Genomic DNA, 18,212 nt, shown 5'->3' with positions numbered 1-18,212 from the left:
ATTGCGTTCAGTTACTGTGCCATTACCATGGTTCACCCCTTACCTCCGTCAGGGAAATGTGGAGAGCAGACAGTAAACAATGCCGGAATGTCTTAGTGCAGATATAGTTATCCATCACAATCCTGTACTATAAGTAAAAAAGTGTGCTCTTGAGCAATCAACTTTACAGTCCTACTGGTTGGATTAAGAATGTGGGCACGCTGGTCACATAATTAAATGCATGTGAAGTCAGAACACCCCTGAGCATTAGCAAAGTAAATGTTTTCTTTATCTCCACCACAAGACAGGTCATGATATGTCTTGCGTGTTTTATTAGCAGCAGTGTCAGATTAGATGCTTTGAATTAATGAAAAAAAACAAAACAAGATTTATTACAGTCAGGGATTCAGTGTTTTGTTTCAGGCATTAAACTGGTGTCGGGCTAATGGGACGGTTTCATTTCCTCTCCCTCGATTCATGGGAGTTTATGTGCGTTGAAGTGCGGCAAGCCTTTTATTGCAGACTGCTCTCTAGCTGTTATGTCCATCATAACTATTTCACTCAATATAGAATTATCACATAGCATCAAACACAAAGTCAGTGATGTCTATTTGTAACCATTGTTAAAGAGATACATGGTAATTGCTCTAGGTATAACCTCATGAAATATCTATCTGATATATACACAGATAGTTTGACCAATTAAAAGAAAGCCTCTCATGCTCAACAAAATACCTAGTTCTGTCATAAACTCTAGTCTAGTCACCTTTATGTATATAGTGTTAAAAGTCCAATCGTTTCAAAGCAGCTTCACAGTGTTAACGGGAAAATAATGCAACATAATTTGATTCGGCTGTACAGCTGCTCTGGAGAAAACGCTGATGTTATCCAGCTTCAATTGTCATATAGTGTCTATGAGGGCAGCTCAGTAATATAGTTGAAATTTAAGTGTGCCCAACCGAGCAAGCCAAAAGCGACAGTGGCAAGGAACCAAAACTACTTCAGGCCAGAATGGGGAAAAAAAACCTTGAGAGAAACCAGCCTCAGTCGGGGTGCCAGTTCTCCTCTGGCCGACGAACAGACAGTGTATGATTATGATTCTGGCAACTTTACAGGTCAGAAATCATGCCGGAGATGGGTTTAGTGAGGATGTCGTGTCGATGCGGCATTTACAGGGGGAGTTGAATTGACTTGCTCTCTGCAGACCTTTCAGGGATGCGTTGGTCATGTTAACTCAATTTAAAAGCGATTGCATCGTTATCTATACAGCTGATTGGTTGGTTGCTGTTGCTTTAGCAGCCAATGAGCTATTGCTCAACTTTCAAATAGTTAACAGTCTTCCCCAGCCCTACTTGTACAGATCTGGTGATGATGGGGTTATCATGTATGTGCAGCAGCAGCACTGTCTGTGAATCTATTGGCAGTAGCAAGTCTCGATACTTGCTCTGCAGCAGCGTAGCAGATTTATTCCGTTAAGACTAGTTTTATACATTAAAACTAGAGATGTTCCGATACCTTCTTCCATTCCTGATACCGATATCTGTGCTCAGGGTATCAGCCGATACAGAGTACAGATCCGATACCTGGGTGTGTATCTGTATATACAGCTGAATAATATGAACTGCTAGAATTATTTTATGGTGTGCTTCAGACTTATCCCTTAATAAAACATGAACAAATACAGTGAACTACTGTATTTATTACAGTATTTTTATTATCTGACATGCATTTTACAGTAATATTATTTTCTTTTCTTAAGAGAAAAAGAACTTTAAATGCCGGCACAAATCTAACACCGCAAACTAAAAAAGGTATTTTAGTTTTACAATATAACAGAAAATAATCTTTTTACAATAAATCAAGTGAAAAACAAGCACCCATCTAGGCAAAAATATTATTATTAGTAGAGACGTATTATTACATAGAGACGTAGCTTAATCTACTGTAGGCTATATTCTGTCAATTTCTTTACGTTAAACCAAACTTTTATTTTAAAGGGTTGCCGTGGAGACCTTTGAGTGTCTGTGTTCAGGATATGACAGTTTTCTCAAATGAAACGGAAAGTTCTCATGAAGTGACGGTTTATATACTGTACATTATAGTGACATAAGGCAGAGACTACAAAGACAGCGAGCGTCACACATTTGCGCCAGTATTCCACACAGATTTAGAATTTGCAGGAGTAATATTTAAATAGTATTTTGCAATTTGATATTAACAGACGCTATTATATACAGTCTGGAGCCCTGCGCTTAATATTAACACGGAAGCGACTGAATGCAGCTGCAGGTACCGAATATACACGGGACCTTACTACAGAAAAGCTGGTATCACATTTTTAAGAATTTTGTACCGACTTTGTACTAAAGTACCGCTAGTTGTGACATCCCTAGGCTCTGTTTTACTGGCCGGTTGGTCCAGTCTGAAATACTGCTAAGGCATTTTCATTTCTTGTTCGCTGCTCTATTCAGCTTGCTTGTTGCAATACCGCACAACTTCCTGTTTTTGCAATGCATACTGAGCAGCGAAGAACAACAGTGCAGAGGTTAGTCAAAGCTAGAGGTCATAATAACTATGGATTTTGTTTAAGAAAATGGTATAGGATTGGTACATGGGTTCAAGTACTTGCTGATTTTGCTGTGGTATCGGTGATATTTCCGATAATAGTTTCAGAATCGGAACAGCTCTTATTAAAACACCCCTATTATGGTTTGTAAATGTAAACATTCTGCAAAGTTGTAAAGTCAAACGTGCTGTTATTGATGCAGTTAATTGTACAGTTTCCACAAGTGCACTGCAATAAATTAGAAATATACACATTGGTTTGTTGATGGACATACACTTATACATTTATTAATGCTTATGGGGAGGAATTAAAGTTGCAACATCTCATAATGTAGCTGAAACTGAGTAAGAAACAGCATGCTCAAGTCATCCCTGCAATGGAGGTTTGGGTTGAATAGCTCTTCCAATGTTTCATCATCAGAATCATGCTGGGATTGATATGGTAAAATCAATGTCATGGTGGTTACTGTCTTTACAGTGTGTACAAATGCTGAGATTTAGGAAAGGGAGCTGGAGTTTATGGTAACAGGCTTTTGACTATTGATGCATGTAAACCTGTTGCAGGAGACCCCCAAAACAAAATTAGGAACTTTATATATATATATATATATATATATATATATATATATATATATATACAGTCTTGTTCAAAATAATAGCAGTACAATGTGACTAACCAGAATAATCAAGGTTTTTAGTATATTTTTTATTGCTACGTGGCAAACAAGTTACCAGTAGGTTCAGTAGATTGTCAGAAAACAAACAAGACCCAGCATTCATGATATGCACGGTCTTAAGGCTGTGCAATTGGGCAAATAGTTGAAAGGGGTGTGTTCAAAAAAATAGCAGTGTCTACCTTTGACTGTACAAACTCAAAACTATTTTGTACAAACATTTTTTTTTCTGGGATTTAGCAATCCTGTGAATAACTAAACTAATATTTAGTTGTATGACCACAGTTTTTTAAAACTGCTTGACATCTGTGTGGCATGGAGTCAACCAACTTGTGGCACCTCTCAGCTGTTATTCCACTCCATGATTCTTTAACAACATTCCACAATTCATTCACATTTCTTGGTTTTGCTTCAGAAACAGCATTTTTGATATCACCCCACAAGTTCTCAATTGGATTAAGGTCTGGAGATTGGGCTGGCCACTCCATAACATTCATTTTGTTGGTTTGGAACCAAGACTTTGCCCGTTTACTAGTGTGTTTTGGGTCATTGTCTTGTTGAAACAACCGTTTCAAGGGCATGTCCTCTTCAGCATAGGGCAACATGACCTCTTCAAATATTTTAACATATGCAAATGATCCATGGTATGCGATAAATAGGCCCAACACCATAGTAGGAGAAACATGCCCATATCATGATGCTTGCACCTCCATGCTTCTCTGTCTTCACTGTGTACTGTGGCTTGAATTCAGAGTTTGGGGGTCGTCTCACAAACTGCCTGTGGCCCTTGGACCCAAAAAGAACAATTTTACTCTCATCAGTCCACAAAATGTTCCTCCATTTCTCTTTAGGCCAGATGATGTGTTCTTTGGCAAATTGTAACCTCTTCTGCACATGCCTTTTTTTAACAGAGGGACTTTGCGGGGGATTCTTGAAAATAGATTAGCTTCACACAGACGTCTTCTAACTGTCACAGTACTTACAGGTAACTCCAGACTGTCTTTGATCATCCTGGAGGGGATCATTGGCTGAGCCTTTGCCATTCTGGTTATTCTTCTATCCATTTTGATGGTTGTCTTCCATTTTCTTCCATGTCTCTCTGGTTTTGCTCTCCATTTTAAGGCATTGGAGATCATTTTAGCTGAACAGCCTATCATTTTTTGCACCTCTTTATAGGTTTTCCCCTCTCTAATCAACTTTTTAATCAAAGTACGCTGTTCTTCTGAACAATGTCTTGAACGACCCATTTTCCTCAGCTTTCAAATGCATGTTCAACAAGTGTTGGCTTCATCCTTAAATAGGGGCCACCTGATTCACACCTGTTTCTTCACAAAATTGATGACCTCAGTGATTGAATGCCACACTGCTATTTTTTTGAACACACCCCTTTCAACTAATTCAACTAATTGCCCAATTGCACAGCCTTAAGAGCGTGCATATCATGAATGCTGGGTCTCATTTGTTTTCTGAGAATCTACTGAACCTACTGGTAACTTGTTTGCCACGTAGCAATAAAAAAATATACGAAAAACCTTGATTATTCTGGTTAGTCACATTGTACTGCTATTATTTTGAACAAGACTGTATATATGATGTTATATATATATATATATATATATATATATATATGATGTTCATTGAACTTTCTATTTAAAAAAAAAAAAAAATTAATATTGTGATAATTTGGTGTTGGTGCTTAACTATTAATAATTCATATATAAGCACCAATACCAAATGATCACAATATTACTTTTTTTTTTTTTTTTTGATGAATAGAAAGCTCAATGAACATGATACAAGAAAGGCAATCTTGGTAAGCAAGTTTTCCTTCAAAAATGCATGTACGCCTATATGTAGAAAGTGTGTTTCTAATACAGTTATTTATTATTTGAAAAAATGTAATGTATCAAAATAGAAGTGCTTCTCACTCTGTTTTTTTGGCATTATACCAGCTATCAGCCACCTCCACTCTAGGTATTAGTATTGGTTCACTATATACAGGCCTACCATTAACAGCATTATGTGAATATTCCTTTGGACACTGGCAGCCAGGTTTGTCCTGCAGTATGATTAATCATGGCTATACATGTAGCTGATGACACAGTGTGAATGAGGCTGTAGTATTTTTAAAAATTGACCCTAGAGATAAAGGGCTTGTGTGGGTTGCCGAACAGTGGAAATATAAACGGAGCTACAGAATCAGTGTTTAACGCTGATATACACTAAACAAACTGCCGTTGGCGGGCAGTGGCTTTAAGATTTACTGGCCTCTGCCACCACTCGGAGTGCGGGGGATCCTGGAAATGCATGTGGATGAATCAAAGCCCACCCACTTCCAAGTGGGTCAGTCTTAGGCTATCAGGTGTCGGCCAAACACTTCCTTTAAAGTAGGATTTAATTTTTCTTGGAATGATTTAAGTGGAACTGGATCTTCCTCTTCTAATTTTAACACTCACCTCCTCCCCTTAGTCTCTCTCATTTGTTTGCTCCTCATAGAGTTTTCCGAAAATGTTACCTGAGTTGCATAACTCATTGGACTGCAGTCTTTCGTGTGAACCCTCCGATGCCATTCTCTCCCGCAGCAAATTGAAGTTCAAGTTCAGGACCTTTCACATGCCTTCTCTAGTGCTGGAGGGAACGGGCTGAAGGTCTGCGGGTTTAAAAATAGGGCTGAATATGATCCGGTTCCGACTCCCGAGTTTTATTTTCATGGCTCAGAGGAATCCTGGGAGCGCAGACTATTGGCCTGCAGAGGCAGAACTTGTGATCCAGAATAATGGTGTGCAGAGGAAGTGGTTTTAGATGCTAGACACAGAACTAGCTGTCTATACACAGCAGGACATCTTTGGGGATCTTCTATGAACACAATGCTTCTCCTTAAGCTTTTACAGCTGTCTAGTTGGGGATACATTTCCATGTGACTGGACAGGTTTCTATGCAGTGAAGTAAATAGAATCATTTTGGTTGCTGGAATGCGAATCACAGGAGGGTAGAGGTTCTGTGCCTAATTGTCTCCTCAATTTGTTTATGCATTCTAAAAATAAAAATAAAACGCCATGTGAAATAAAAGGAGACTTGTTCTGTCCTTTTGATTTATTGGAACAAGCCTGTTCCTGCAGAATATGCAAAATCAGTGCTCCAAATTAAAATCTTTCTTCATTGCACTAGCTGCTGTGTGATTATCTTTCATATGATCATCTGTGGTGCATGCTTTAAAAAAATGCCTTTTCTGTGTATTTAGCAGCTATATTTTCACATGAGGTTCTTAGCCAGTGTTAAACACCAACAGTTACAATATGTTGTCCGCTGAACACTTGAAAATCTGAATCGTTCCAGTGGATAATTTTCTGTGTTGTTTAGAATTTAACAATTCTGTGTTATTCCACAAATCGAGTAACAGCACAAATTAAATGATGAAACATTTAGAAATGCAGGGAGAAGTTCATTAAACAGCTCAACGTTGCATGCTTTAAATAATGCATTTTCTTTAAACTAGCGAGAACTATGTTTTTAAGCCAGTGTTCAGTGTTGGGGGTAACACATTACCAGTTACGCAAGTAACTGTAAATAATCTGTAAGAGTAAATAATCTGATTATTTCCCCCAAGTAACCAGTAAAGCAACACCTCTCCTGTCCTAATGTTGAGAGAAATGGGGACTAAGTGCAGAGGCGTGTGCGCTGTGTACACATGATGGTTATTGTCGTTCTAGTAAATGTGAGTACCGGTAAATGCATTTACTCATTTCACTTGCACATAACAAAACAAGTATTACTCAAAATGAATTAAAAATGGTAAAATGCTAATTCAGAATATCACGCAAACCTTAAATAATAAAATGTCAAATAACATATATATTTTTATATATTTTATCTCACTTTATTAGCCAATGTCTTTGTTACTGACCTTCGATTATCCAATTCGGCCATACATAGCAAAAATTACTTTGGTTAAACATCATTTGAGTTTTTTTTTTTATTGCTAAAATAAGAATGCTGAACTGTCTTCTCCATCCTATTCTTCTGCCCTCCTGAATGGCAGCACAGATTAAAGGTTTGTTTGAGCTGCGCCCTCTACTCTACAGACATGAATTTGCATGTCCTTCAGTCTGAGGCTTATTCGTGTCACTAATAATGGGAAATGGCATTTACATTTGCCAAAAATAGTTATACAATTTAATTAATTAGTTTGTTTTTAAAAAGTGCAGGTGAGAAAAAGTTACTTAATGCAACACAATTAGTTACTTTGTTTAGGGTAATATTGTAATGCATTACTTTTCAAAGTAACTTTCCCAACACTACCAATGTTAAACACCAGTGCCCCAGTGTCAACAAGCGTGGCCCCTCTCTGGCCCCCCTAAATTTGCAATCATATTGCACCAAACAATTTTCTGAAACCGGTTGCAATGTAAGATTTTTGCTGTGGCTGTATGAGATGAAAAGAGTCATTTATTGTATCATATTAGCCAATGCAGAGAAGCAAAACGGCATGAGGAGGCTGCGCGCTCTGGCGCACAAGTAGTGATGTTGGTTTATGAATGATTCGTCACTCAGTCTGCGTTCGCTCAAATAGTTGTAAAACGCGGGCTATAATGGTTGCTACGCACTTGATTTGTCTAAGCTCTCTTTAAACACGTTGACTTGATGACTTCAAATTCCAGTCAGTCATTTCGTTCATTTAAAAATATTGGTAATTAAAAAAAGTTTTTTTTTTAATTCAATGGCTAAATTCTCAGAACACGTCCACATATGCAATATTTGATCAAATACCGCATTAGGAAGACATGCAGCCAAAGATAAATTATGACCAACGTACGCAATGAAAGAACCGTTCATGGGCGATTATCACAGACGTGTTTCACCCATAGACTGTAAAAAATGGTTTCACCAAAGAGATAGACATACCCAAGTAAAAATACAGGTAAAAGAAAATATTTAATTTCAATCTTGTTCACATATACCAAGAAATAATATTATTTTATCCAATTGTCCAGCTTTGCTTAGTAGATGTTTGTGTCTATGCAAACTTTGCAAAGAGTCCGCTAACAGAGAGCAGTTAGGCTACAAAACATGTAATACAAATGGTTTAGTTTAGTTTTTATAAATTGAGCATGCATGATCATATCACAGTTAGGCCCTGCATTAGTTTTCAAATAAAAACATGAACTTGAAATTATTTTATTTCACGTGTAGAGATGGTAAAGTGATACAGTACATGGCCAAAAAAACCCCGACTTAATCCGGAGAATAGGTTAAAGTGTTAGTTCACCCAAAAAGGAAAATAAAAACACCTCATGTAGCCTAACTCACCCTCATATTGTTACAATAACCTGTTTCAATGTAGGTAACCAAACAATTTCAGTGCTTCTTAGTTAGAATGACCATAAAATTCAAGATATGCAACAAGAATGCCCCATTTGAGTTTAAAGTCTACAGAGTGTTTTTACAGTAGCTACGTTTGGTGTGGTCTGTGTCAGAGCGCGTTCCCGCCGATGCTATGCGCATTGGTGACGTCAGTTTCCCACTCTCTAGGTAAATCATCAACACATCTCTTACATGTGTTTTATTGAACTAAATCGTCATCTAATAAAATGCATTCGCAGGTAACTTTTCTTTGAGTATTTGTTGCTTTCACATTCACATGAATCACGGCACAGCTTTTGCGCAACCGAACTCAGACCACCTCCTTCAGGCAGTCTCGAATTCAGTTCCCCTGAGCTCAACCGGGTCCCTATGACAGCTTCCACATTATGCCTACTAATTATTCATGTGAATCGTGCCCCGTTTCGAACTAAACTGACTGACTGAAAACGCCCTCACACATCATGATATAGGGTACAGTGTAAGCAATATAACATGAGTAACGAGTGCAAAATACGAGTGTATTCTTCCAAGAGTGCAAATGCGAGACTGATCTTATACACCAGTTTAATAAAATAAAAAGGTTGATATTGTTTCAACATAAAGTCATATTTGGAACGAAATTAGGATGAGTAAAGGGTACATAGAATTTTCATTTTTAGGTGAACTACTATTTAACTACTGGTGTGCCACCTAAAATCACAAGTTGCCTCTGCCTGGCCCCCTGGTTACCATGGTCTAGAACCGCCACTGCCAAGCTTTATAATTGACAGTGAATGGCAGCCCAAAATTTGAATCCCCAAAAAGTGCGTCCAACCATTATAAAAGTAAACCACACAGTTCCGGGGGGTTAATAAAGCTCTTCTGAAGTGGATCGATGGGTTTTTGTAAGGAAAAAATCCATATTTAACACGTTATAAAGTAATTTAATAGTAGTTCAATTATATTTAACCTACGGAAAAAAAGTGTAGCTGGTGCGATGAGGACGTCGGACGTAGCGCAAGCATTTTGACCTGTGAGATGCGCTATACTTCTTCAGTTGAACACGGAAGGCTGTCTGCCAGAAGCTAAATATGTTACTTTGTAATATATCCATACTTAAAAATATCTATATTTAAAACTTAATAAAGTAAAATATCTAGCTTCTGGCAAACTGCCTTCAACAAGAAGAAAGTGTTAAGCCTCTCGCAGTTCAAAACGCTTACGCTATGTCCAACGTCATCTCCGCGCCAGTTATGCTTTTTCCCCATAAGTTGAATATGCAAGGCAGACCGCCGGAAGCTGGATATTTTACTTTATAAAGTTTTAAATATGGATTTTTTTCTTACACAAACCCATCAATTCACTTCAGAAAGCCTTTATTAACCTTCTCGAGCCTTATGAATTACTTTTACAATGAATGGAAGTTTTTTGGGCTGCCGTTCACAGCCATTATAATGCTTGGATTAGCCAGAATATTTTTTAATATAACTCCAGTTGAAGTCATCTGAAAGTAGAATTTCATATACACCTAGGATGGCTTGTGGGTGAGTAAATTATGGGATCATTTTCATTTTGGGTGAATTATCCCTTTAAGCCTTCCCTTGGCTGTGAAACTGGGGGTAAAGGTTACAAAATGCTGTCAGCAGGACACTTGAATATCTAAATGTTGCCAGCTGATAGCACTTTATTCACATGCATTTTATGAGTTGTTTAACATTTAATTCAACAAAGAAATTCTGCAAATCGTTTTTTTTTAGCAATTAGACGGTTGAGCTGTTTAGTAAATTTGTCTCTGCATCACCAAAATGTCCCACACAACATGTATCTGTAACCAGACACAAGTTATGGAAACAGTGGAAACATTTCGGGGATAAATTATGGTTTGATCCCTGAAATAGCTTAAAATATGTATTTACTTGGCAGGTGTTATGCTGGAGCCGCTTGTGATGGCTTTATTTTTAAATGTGTATATTTGTAACTGTATATGAACAGCTTTGCCACTCTGTTTTATTTCTGTTCTCCTTGGGCTGTTTGTATCAGTAGCCACACTGGAGGATAATGGTCACCCCTGCAGTTTTGCATGTTCAGCTGTGTTACGCTGGGGCAGGATAGGGTGGGTCAGATCAAATTACCCAGAATCAACATTGGCAGATGTTTCCAGGTTACTTGCCGTGTTTCATAACAGCAATTTGCTTCCCTGATTTGACATATGCTGGTGTAGCTTTCAGTCTGAATCAAACATTCATACGTTTTTGCTTAATTGTGTGCTAATGTTTATAGGTCTTTTTTCATACTCTGGTTCTATTTTAAGTTACAGTATTGGTACTGTATATTCCTCAGATTGTGTTACAGTGGTTGATTTCACACCCTCTTTTGTAATATCCCATAGCTATCTAGACAAACCTGATGCTCAAGTTTACATAATCCCTCAAATTGTCACTTTTATTCCGCAAGGATACAGTACATTGCTCAAAAGTGATAATTAAGACTTTATATTGTTACAAAATACTTACACAAATACTTAAATAAATACAGTTCTTTTTAACTTTCTCATCAATGAAACCACAAAAAAATGATCACGGTTTCCACAAAAATATAAAGCAGCACATAAATAAACTGTTTGCTGATTGCTCATAATCTTGCACACCAAATCCACATATTAGAATGATTTTTGAAGTATTATGTGACTGAAGACTGAAGTAATGATACTGAAAATTCAGCTTCGCATCACATTTTTTATGTTTTAAAGCAAAAGCAAATTAGAACAACTGAATTACTGTACAAGGATGCTAATGCACATAAATGTGATTCAAAATTACTAACGCTAATAACACAAACACATATTCTGCCACTGTTTACCAGTGACAGTCATCACAGCCATTACTCCCAGTAGAGAAGTCAAATGTCGGATGAGTTGTAGAAGTAGAGGAAGCACAAGTTTGGCATTTTATAATTACCCGTGCTACAACCCAGCCACCTACTTAAACCTTCCAAGACACTTTGGAGCAGCTTTCTCTCTGACAGCATCACCAGCGGTGTTCTCCAGAATGTGCATGACTTCATTATGATTTCCTTTGTAAAGCTCAATATCTGATTGTGCCCAAGGCAAGCTGAGAGCTATACACATCAGCTGCAACTAACAGCCGTCGTAGGTAATCGCCGTCGGTGTGTGAATGGGTGAATGTGAGGCAATATGTAAAGCGCTTTGGATGGCCTATAGGTCTGTTAAAAGCGCTAGATAAATGCAGTCCATTTACCATTTACCAACAGAAAACTCCAGAGTGGAATGACAAAAAGGATCATCTGAGGGTTTGAGATGCCCTGACAATTTGGTGGAGTAAGTGTGTAAAGGAATGAACTGCATCTGAGTCAGATAAGGTGGAGTAAGTGTGTAAAGGAGTGAACTGCATCTGAGTCAGATAAGGTGGAGTAAGTGTGTAAAGGAGTGAACTGCATCTGAGTCAGATAAGGTGGAGTAAGTGTGTAAAGGAGTGAACTGCATCTGAGTCAGATAAGGTGGAGTAAGTGTGTAAAGGAGTGAACTGCACCTGGGGGCTTTTGGGGTTGTTATGTGCAAATCAGGGAATTGCAGCTGTTGCCCTCTTGGCTTTCTAGAGCATGATCTTGTTGCAGATTTTCACAGAACAAAATATAAGAAAAAAATGGGTTGCATTTAGGAGTGTAGTTGTTATTATTAATTAAACTGAACTATTAAAAATCATTCATAAATTAAAATAAAGCTTTAATATAAATCACATAACACATAAAAGATAAAGCTTGAATGTATAAGAAAAGCTTAAATGTAAAAATGCCTTGGCAACTAACTGAAATAAAAAAGTTGAAGTCCTAAAGAAACGGGGGGGGGGATTAAAGGGGTGGTTGTATGTGATTTCACTTTTTGAACTTTAGTTAGTGTGTAATGTTGCTGCTTGAGCATAAACAGTATCTGCAAAGTTACAGCGCTGAAAGTTCAATGCAAACGGAGATATTGTCTTTTAAAGTTATGGCAGTTTATTGCCTACAAAAATGGCGGGTTTGGACTACAACGAGCTTCTTCCTGGGTTGGTAACATCATAAACCCTTTGCTAGTCACCGCAGATGTGACTTCTGCCCGTAATGGTGAGGGGCGTGGCGTTTACGGACAACCTGTGCTTGGCACTTCAGCCAATAAAAATACATGAAACTACATTTGGCCATCTAACCAATCTAAGACCATTGCGTTTTTCAGAGGGATGGGCTTCATAGAAGCAGGAAGCAAACAAATCGTTCAAAGGACAGTGGAGACAGCGGTGTGGAATAAAGGTCAAATATAAGAAAAATACAGCGTAAAAAAAAAAAAAAACAAGTATTAATACATGTTATACTGCGCACCATAAACAAAACCAAGCCTAGAAAAAAAAAAAACACGGAACCACCCCTTTAAGAACTAATACTAAAAAAGTTACTACTGGCCCTATTTTAATTATCGGAGCTGAAGGACACCGCGCAGGTGCACTTGGGGTGTGTTCGAATCCACTATTGCTAGTTTTACAATGGAAAAAACAGTCAAGGCCAGATGCATGGTCCAGGGTTTACCTAGTCTCTTAAAGGGCTGGGAAGATGAATCAGTATTTAAACTGGGTCATTAAAATAGTAGAAATATGAAATTATTTTTAAATTTGGTGCTTTCTAGACTGAGAAAAGACAGAAAATGTATTTTTGTCTCATAGGGAAGACAGACAACAATTCCCAGAATGCTTTGCTGCTACGAGGCCACTCCCAAAGCCACCGCTACTAGATTACTGGATCATTTGCCCACCGCGTTCATTTTCATAAAATCAGTTCAGTTAGAGAACTGTTGTTCAGGCACTGTCAGTTCAATATAATGATTGATTCGCCGCGCGAGTGTCACAGCACAAACGCAGCAGGAGTCAGACTACATTCACCGTCATGAATGAGCTCTCATGATGAGAGCTGAGGTAAGTGCCTCCGCGGCATACATTCAACAGTGTGTGTTCAGTCTGGTGCATTTTCAGTTCATGCCTTTGGAAGCTTAACTTTCATAGGAATTAATTTTAAACAGTCACTTTGCTCCGCTGGCCAAACCATTTACATGAATGCCTGCAGCTGAGCTGTGAGTGTGATCTCCATCCCCCATGCACGGGTTGAAAACATGCGGAAATGGCTCCCTCTGCTGGCTGTAGTCTTTAGCCTCTGGCCAAAAATTCTCCAATGACACAAATATCGTCAATTTGCATCATCGGAGGAATTTTTCCAGAAATAAAATACATAAATCTCTCGTCTCAGGGGGATATGAGGGGGGAAAGCACAATCATTTGAATATACTCCAGGGTTTCTACTGATACAAAGCCATATGCTAATCGCTGAAGTAACCCTTTAATGAGTCATGGGTGTGTTTTGGCCGTAAAGTGCAATAAACCAATTAGAGTCTCATCTCCCATTCTCTGGTGGATTCATTATTTGCATGTCGGAATATTATATGCAGTCAATTATCAAACTTTTTTAAAGGTCCCATTCTTCGCATGTTTTCGAAGCTTTGATTATGTTTATTATTTTGATTATGATTATATAACATGAGTTCATGTTTCGCATGTAAAAAACATGTTGTTCTATGAAGTCCCTCCTTCAGAAACACGTAACGAGTTCTGATTGGGCCAGCACTTCCCGTGTTGTGATTGGACAGCAGCTTAGTGCACTTTGCCCGGAAAGGTCCCGCCTCTTACCATAACGGGGAGATGCAAGCGCTGAATGCGCGCTCTTCTCCACGTGAGAGAGCAACAAGACCACGCCCCCTATTTCGCGTGTTCTTGTGGGCGGAGGTTTAGTCAACAAACGGTTCTAGTGACGTCATTCCTGAAGAAAATGCAGGGCTGTAGTCCAAACCGGCCATTCGCTGTAGGCTTTGAAAGGGAACTTCTGTTAAATAAAATATCTCGCTTTGCATTGAACTTTGAGCGTTATAATTTTACAGGTATTATTTATGCTCTAACAGCAACATTTCACACTAACTAAAGTTTGAAAGATGGAATTGCGAAGAACGGGACCTTTAAAACCCTTCATGTCACGCATAAAAAAAAGTCACTTGGTTTTGGTCTAGAATAATTTGTCTGTTCCAATACGAATGCTGAAGAAAGAAGAAAAAAACAAAAGGAGCAATTTTGAAGATTTTCTTTATCACTTCATTTAGAGCATGAGGCATATGACTACTTTTATGTTAATGTTATGGTATAACAATATGGTATTTTTGTTGTTGTTGTTGTCCTTTTTGAAGCTTGACAACTGTGGTCACTATGATCAGCTCATGGATCTGGTTAGCTGTTTGGTTTTCCCATGTAAAAATAGCAGTAATAAGTTTGGAATAACATTAGGGTAAGTAAATAATGACATCATTTTTCCAGGATTTCAATTCAATATATTTTAAGGAGTGTTTATCTTGAGTGCACAGTTGCAGTGTTTACATTTGCATCTCTAATGGAAATCAGATGAATACAAATTGTGTGTGGGGCATATTTACATCAATAGATGTGCCACTAAGTCTGTGCAAGCATGTAACTGAGCGATAAGTCTAATCGCCGCAGATCGCATTGTGGGAGTTCTGAGCAAGCTGGGGTTATTCAGAAAATAGCAAAAAGTAATTGCGAATGCTTAGAAGGAACTTGGGTAGTAAGTAAACATCCTTTGGTCACTGTAGGATGTTTCAACTGCATTCAAAACAATAGCACCGATAAGCAGAAGGAAGGATTTATTACAAATTTAAGTACACCCTTTTGGGGTCATCAAGAAGTTTGGCTGGAGTAAGGCTGCATTTATTTGATAAGAAATACTCACAAAACCTTTGTTATGTTGTTAATGTTATGCTGTTTAATATTTTTGAGATATTAAACTTATATTTTAAATCTTACTGACCCTGAGGTTTGAATTGTAGTGTATATTGCCTGTTGTAGGATAAATAGAGAAAATATATATATATATATATATATATATATATATATATATATATATATATATATATATATATATATATATATATATAAATAATAATAGTAAATAATAGTGGACTCCTGTGCCACTATTGGCTTTTCATAAAATAAAACAGAACTTCACACGTCTGCTCTGCTGAATTAAACAACACATCAAAGTCTTATATATTACCCAATGAGGTATTAAGGGAGATTGCCTGACCAACAAAGTGACCTTTTTGTCTATCGATCGCAACAGTAATAAGGTAACACACGTGGCACAGTTTGGAACGCTCATTTATCAGACTGTTTGCATGAAATGGGATCAGTTTCGCGTATGACTAATAGCCCCAACAAGTGTTATTTAAGGAAGCGTTATTGGATTTCCTTTTGTAAGTGTAAGGATGGAGATGATCTGTCATTACTCAGAGGAGTGTGTGTGTGTGTGTGTGCACTCAGCCCTTGATTTTTTCCTTCTCCTTCTGAATTGCCCTGCACTTGATGTGGCACATGATGAATTTCAAAAAGGGGAATTATTTAACTTGTGCAATGATTATAACACAAATGTATTCAGATCAGCACAAAAGTGATGACTCTGATATACTTAAAAACTGGTGTGACAATTTTGAGAAGGAAAAGAAAAATTGTACTCAAACCGAAGTTTGTTTGGCGTTCGTTTCTGGAGTTCAAAACAGCCTGCCAAAGCGAACTTTCCAGATAATTCTGCTCCGACTGGTAAACACCACGGGTAGGTGGCGATTACGCAATAGGTCGGTGTGCTCTGCTCAGCCACCGTGAAATAAATCATGTTCCTGGATGTGTGTCGAATTGTGACATGAGGCTATCATTACACCCATAATAGCTTGCAACAACAATCAGCCAGTCATATTACATCCAACTTTTAAAGTGTGCATTGCATTTATGTTAATAAAACAAAACTACAATGCATGCTAGAATAAACAGAATATTATCGAACATTGGTGTGGACACTAATATAGTTATCTAAAGAGGTTTCATTATAGTTTACCTAAAACAAAGGAACAAATGACTAATATGTAGCCGATTAACCTAAAACTATGAAACAAATTAATAAACAGGCTCATGTATTAAGTCATGGAAAGAGTTCTTAATTCAATAACAATATCATGTCACAACACAACATACTTTGGCACTGGGAATATAATAATAATAATTCATAATTCATAATTCATTACACCCACATGCAGTAATAATGGTCTCCAGTACTACCATTTAACTTTATATTCCAAATGTGCCATATTGAGATTTAATTATTAAGACTCCCCCATTTCTGATTTGCACATATTTATTGACTAGGAGAGTTATCCAGTTGGTTATAGCTTAGATGCAAAGCATGCTGGGTAATGGCCGGCACTGCAAAACTTTTGCCACAACTGTATAGAAGCCAAAAGAGACGTATTTTTCACCGTGATGTTAACTTTATGGAAGTATGGAAAAAAAGATACCCATGTCTTTTTTTATTAATCAGAAAACAGAATTAGCACTGAATCAGTACAGATACATTCTGTCCTTTACTAGCATTGAAGTAGGTTCGGCTTGGACATGTGACAGAAAGTGCCGTTTCCTGTTTCCTCAACTTTGCCTTAAACTGTAAATTTTCTGAAATGGGCTTATTCAGCACATTACATATCCTGTATGAACTAATCAGATTTTTTTTCAACATTTCACACAGATACAAGTTGGTGGCAGATACATAAATTGGGTGGTACTTTTAAACGATGTGATTTGATTGTAATGGTGGCATTTTAAGTTGAACCTTGTGATCTCATCATTGGTTAGAGAGAGAGAGAGATGGCAACATGCATTGTACACAGTCAAGGGTAGTAAAACTCTGAAGACTGTATGACGTTTAGAGGTCGTACAGTACATACAGGATGTCATTGGATTTAAAAAAATGCAACTATATTTATGTTAACATGACATCTTACAGACAAGCACAGACTGAATTTCCTCCGCATCGTCTCGTCCCCTGAGTACTTAGGTAATTTATCTGTTTCAAACTCAAGCGGTTAAAATTATCATGAGACATATTCATTTTCTTCCCATGTGGTTGTACTCAAAAGGCTGCATCAGCAAGGGAAAAATAGCTGTTGGTTTAAGTGGTGCAGATATCAACAGAACATAAAATAGTGCAGATATCAGTATCAGTGCAACCAGCCCACCGAATGGCTCACAAAGGCTCTAACCTGCATGCTTATTCCCTTGAATGGAAAAGTAAACACCATTATTTCAGCTACAGCCAATGACGCAGCTACAAGCAGTGGCCTTAGGATCTGCAGTTTCATGATATGCTGCATTGTTAGTAACATCATGGCTGGTTTTCACCATCTGTTTCTAATTTGCAATACCCCCTTTTGCTTTCCTCATGCTCCTGCAAGAGTGTGACCCAATATGAGTGTAGCGCAAGTCCAAACAGACCTGAAGACATGCCATACCTTCCAATTTGAGGAGTCAAGGGACATTATTTAGTAACATCAGGGATCTTTGCTCCACATTAGATACTCTTTTTTTACGCAATAGATAAGTGTATTGTGAGAGTCCGTTCTTTTAAACTGTTCTTCATCAAACCACAAAATCTAAAATGCTTGCATGCTTGACCTTACAAACTGAGAAAAATAACCCTTTTACGTAGGGATCAGTAGTGAATATTCAACCT

General features: G+C 37.8%; 2 protein-coding genes across 2 annotated transcripts in view; one reads left to right on the top strand and one right to left on the bottom strand.

Moving 5' to 3' along the window:
- calcrla (calcitonin receptor-like a) overlaps positions 1 to 18,212 on the top strand; it is a 39,570-nt gene that overhangs the window by 2,073 nt on the left and 19,285 nt on the right. The gene's annotated exons all lie outside the window — the stretch shown is intronic.
- Positions 1 to 18,212, bottom strand: part of gulp1a (GULP PTB domain containing engulfment adaptor 1a) — a 196,770-nt gene that overhangs the window by 162,217 nt on the left and 16,341 nt on the right. The window lies entirely within an intron of this gene.

This window comes from Pseudorasbora parva, chromosome 5 (genome assembly GCF_024679245.1).
Source record: "Pseudorasbora parva isolate DD20220531a chromosome 5, ASM2467924v1, whole genome shotgun sequence".
Lineage (NCBI taxonomy): Eukaryota > Metazoa > Chordata > Actinopteri > Cypriniformes > Gobionidae > Pseudorasbora > Pseudorasbora parva.
This window is presented reverse-complemented; position numbering and strand designations above follow the sequence as displayed.